Here is a 4,907-nt window from a genome sequence, read left to right as displayed (position 1 = left end):
TAAGTTTAGCTGCATCTAACAAAAATTCTAAATAAAAGCAGTTTAAACATGCAAGGGTTTGTTTGTTTATCACGGAAAAGAAGTCTGGTGGTGGCCCGTCCAGAGCTCATATTACTGGCATGGACACCCAGCCTCACCTCATGGCCCAAAATGGTTACCAGAGCTCCAGCCGTTACACCCATGTTTTAGGCAACAAGGAGGAGGAAAGTGGGGAAGGGCAAGAGAGGTGCTCCTTCCAGCTGAGTCAGCTTGCCTTCCCTTAGGCAACCTTCCCCAAAGTACCATAGAATACTTCCATTTACATATCACTGGTCACAAGGGAGAAATGTTATTTATCACCTGAGCATTTTACCGTCCAAATAAAACCAGGCTTTCCTCTCTGCCACAGGCTACATTTCCTGTCCTTTCTGTCCGCAGTGGGAGGGGATAAAACGGAGCCGAGAGGAGGGCACTCAGGAGATGGGAGACAGAAAGGAACAACCACACAGAGAGGGAGGGAGGAAGGGAGAGAAAGATAGTGCGAGAGGCAGAGAGGCAGAGGGGGATGAGGACCTCACTGAGCCCCATCCCCGGCCTTCCCAGCCTCCTGCATCAACACCTGCTCTCCTTTTCCTCGAGTCAGGTCGAACCGAGTTTCTGTCTCTTGTAACTGGAAGAGTATGCTGACCTTGAGCAAGGATTGACCTTTTTGGAGCCTTGATTTCTTTCTTCTGAGAAATGGGGATCCTATTGCCCACCAGGTGGAGCTGTGACAGAGACACGTGGTGACAACTAGCTGCCAGGCGACCGCCGCGCAGGGAGCGCTGCCCAAGCAGCCTGGTGCCCTGGCGGACCTGCTGTTCCTCCTGGTACTTGCTCCTGTCCTGCTCCAGCGATTCTGCTCCACCATCGTGGGGGGTTTACGTGGAAACTGCCTCCTGTCTGACCCAGGGAGCTGGCCAGGCTCGGGTGACTTTTCCGGACACCTGAGTAGTGGGGTGAGGACTGGAGAAGCCGAAAACTGGAGAGAAGGATGGGGCAGAGCTGGAGAAGTGCCAGGAGCAGAGACGCGGCCATGGGCACCTGGTTGTCTGAGCGCGGGTCAGACCCTGACGCCGGCAGTGCGGGGGGGCCAGCCCACCGGGAACCCATTTTCAGGTTGGACACTGAGGTCGACCTGGTCCAGGCCCCTTTCCCACTCCTTCTGGGAACAGCACCTGAGTTTTGGGGAGCCCCCTTCCATGGTTAGCCCCTGTGGTGTTGGGAGGGGCTGACCCCCTCCATTCTCCACGGGTGGTATTTGTTTTCTGTTGCTGCCACAGCAGATTACACCGAAGTAGCGGCTCAAAACCACACCAGTCCGCGACCTCACAGTTCTGTAGGTCAGAAGTCTAGGTTGGCTCAACTGGCTCCTCTGCCTAGGCCAAAATCAAGGTGTTGGCTGGGCTGCATGTTTTTCTGGAGGTTCTGTGGGTCAATCACTTGCAAGCCCATTCAGAGTGTTGGCCAGATTCTGTTCCTGTGGTTGTGGGACTGAGGTCCCCATTTCCTTGCTGGCTGTCTTCAGAGGCTGGGCTTTGTCCTAGCAGCTGGCCACTGTCCTTATGCTTCTCACGTGGCCCCTCCAGCAAAGCAGGGCAAGTCCCTCTCCTGCTTCATGTCTTGCCAACTTCCCTTTCCTTGTCCTCCTCTTCTGCCTTCCTCTTCGGTCCCATCTCCTTTCTGCTGTTTCTTCTTTCCTCTTCTGCTTTTAAGGTCTCCTGCGGTTACATTGGGCCACCTGGATAATCCAGTGTGATCTTATTTTAAGGTTAGCCAATTAATGCCCTTAATTACATCTGCAAAGTCTACATATCAGGGTAACAGAACCAACTGGAGATATGTATATGTATAATATGGAGAGAAAGAGACAGAAGGACAAATTTTTTTTTAAAGAGTTGGCTTGTAGAGGATTATAGAGGCTTGGTAAGTCCAAGATCTGCAGGGTAGGCTGGCAGGCTGGAGACCCAGGAGAGAGTCGTAATTCAAGTCCAAAGGAAGTCTACTCGCAGAATTCCTTCTTGCTTTGAGGAGGTCAGTCTTTTGTTCTATTAAGCCCTTCGCCTGATTTGACGAGGCCCACCCACATTACAGAGGGAAATCTGCTTTATTCGAAGTCCACTGCTTTAAATGTGAATCGCATCCCACAACACCTTTATAAAAACATCCCAAATAATGTTTTACCCAACATCTGGGTAAAAGTTGACACATAAAATTACTATCATATAACAAGTAGTACCTAGGGTAGTGCTTAGTTGAATAACCAACAATGGAAATCAGGTGTGGGGGGCGGGGATCTTTAGAATTCTGCCTCCCACAGGTGGACAAATAACCTAGGTTCATCCAGTCAGAGTATTATTCCATGTCCCTGGCCAAGGAGATTCATTGTAGAATGGACACATGACCCAGGTTAATCCCTGGGTCTTCTATGAGAACCGCTGGGAGAGTCATGCTCTTCCAAGTGGGGCAGCCAGCCTGGGAGAATGGTGCTCATCTCTGCCATACTTTAGGGAAAAGTCAAGTGAAATCAAAGCCAAGCAAGTAGAGAGCAAAACCAAGAGCAGGAAAGAATTCTTGAGGCCATGTTTGTCTACTGAATCCTGTTGTCTCTGAAGTCAGCACTGATCAGTTTTGCTAAAAACCAATTCTCCAAAGCCAGTTCCCCACAAATCAATTAACAAATGATTCCATCGCTAAAGAAATGGGCAATTTGACAAATGAATCAAATGTATCTGTTAAACAAAAATTATTTCTTTTGGGGCGCTTGGGTGACTCAGTCATTTAAGCGTCTGCCTTCGGCTTGGGTCATGATCCCGGGGTCCTGGGGTCGGGCCCCGCGTTGGGCTCCCTGCTCAGTGGAGAGCCTGCTTCTCCCTCTCCCTCTGCCCCTCCCCCGCACTCATGCTCTCGCGCTCTCTCTCTCTCTCTCTCTCGCTCCCTCGTTCTATCTCAGGTAAATAAATAAAATCTTTTTTAAAAATTATTTCTTTTAACTAGGGCTTAGAAGCAAGTCCATGACCTCCGTAGCAGAGAATTAGCTCCTGCAACCTGCTGGACCCTAGCGGAGACTGAGTACCTGACCGTGGGACATCCAGTAACTATGGGATTGAGCTGGTATTTCTGTCTCCAAGTCATAAGGTCAGCTGGGTGCAGGAGAACCTCGTCACATATGAAAATAGTACATCGGTGTCTGGGCCCAACCTGGTCCAGAGGACTGCGTTCTATGACTTTGAGGCCCAGGCCTGGATATCACCAGGTCTGCTGTAGATACCTCTTCCTCTCCTCCCTCTTCGGGCCTCAAATCCCAGCCTCCTGCCTCCCTCTTATGAGGACCCTGTGAATACCCTGGACCCACTTGGATAATCCAGGATAATCTTCCCATTTCAAGATCCTTAACTTTATCACATCTGCAAAGTTCCTGTTACCATGTAAGGTGACCTCTTCACGGGTTCTGGGGGTTCAGGCGGTGGCAACTTTGGGGGGCTGTTACGGAGCCTACCACATTCATTCGTCAGTTTCACTCATCCACCCAGGGGTTCATTGACCAGCCAGAGCGGTGCTGGAGAGGGTAAGAGCTCCTCGCCAGGGAAGATCAGAGGCTACCGTGTCCTGCCCCAACCCCAGGTCCTCCAGCTGCAGCTCCTTTCCACTTGATCTCGAGGCTTGGCCACGGCCCTACTCTGGACGTGGGCATACACCTGCAGGTCACGGGGCTCGTGCCTCTCTCGGTTGGAGACTGAAATAAACATAGTCTGCTTCTGATCCAGCAATGCTCACAGAGCATCTGTTATGTGCCTGGCACTTCATTTGCTTTTGCCAATCTGTGGGCTGGGCTTCTTATGTCCTTTGTGGGCGTGGGAGACCCAGAGAAGCTTGCCCAAGGTCACACAGACTGGAAAAGTAGCAGATTGGAAATGAGGTCTGGGGGACTCAGAGGCTGCCTCCTCTGTCTTCAGGAAGCCATAGACGGGCCTCAAGGATGGCAGCTTCTCCTTCCCTGGGCCCCCAAATTTAGAGTTCTAGCTCAGTTCCCTCTGAGTTCAGCAGGAGTTGGCTGGTGGCCCTTGGGAACAGAAGACGTTAGGTCTCCAGGGCTGGGGGCCCCCGCTGCCACCCGGCCCCCAAACTGCTGTCACCTTTTAATAGATTTCTCAGGGAGTGAGTAATTTGTTGCTGGTGCCGGCTTGGCATTCAGCAGGAAGTCCCTGCAGGCCTGGAAGGTCAACATGGAGCCCCTCAAAGGCGACCGCTGGAGGAGGATAGCGGGTCAGCGCTGCCCGCTCAGCACAGCCGTGCCGCCAATTACCGCCCGACCTGCTTCCTGCCGCAGACATGCCCAGGGCCAGCGCTTTGAACGCTCGCAGGGAGGCCAGCTTCCAGTAAACAACCCAGGGCAGCGGGCAGATTGACAGCACAAATGTGGGAGGCCGGCCGGCCACTGGTGCCGCTCACCGCTCCTGCTGGCAGATGGACAGGACCACAGGCCCCCGGGGGTCCTCCCAGTCTGGGGCTCGGGGGGCCATCAGTATGTCTGAGCCTCACGGCTGGGTAGACAGGCTCCTGCCATGTCCAGGGGGACTTCAAGGTCATCGTTTCTGGGCCACCGAGATGACTTTTTCTGGGTGGGGAAATGAGCCTGGTCTGGGACCCCTTCCCTGGCCACCAGCCTGGGAGCGGGGATTTGGAGAAAGAACCTGCAGAGAGACAGCAGGGTCCTGCTTCTTTCCCTCTCCCAAGGAAAGCCTCAGAAATATTTGGGAGTGCAAAGGTGGGACTGCCAGCCTTTCTACCACCATTTTATTTGGCAGTTAAAAGAAAGGAGGTGGGCTCACGGCACGATTCCATTTATGTGAAGTTCTAGAAGGTGTGGGCATTAGGAAGTGATGGCC

This window comes from Halichoerus grypus, chromosome 14 (genome assembly GCF_964656455.1).
Source record: "Halichoerus grypus chromosome 14, mHalGry1.hap1.1, whole genome shotgun sequence".
Classification (NCBI taxonomy): Eukaryota; Metazoa; Chordata; class Mammalia; order Carnivora; family Phocidae; genus Halichoerus; species Halichoerus grypus.
Note: the sequence above shows the minus strand (reverse complement) of the source record.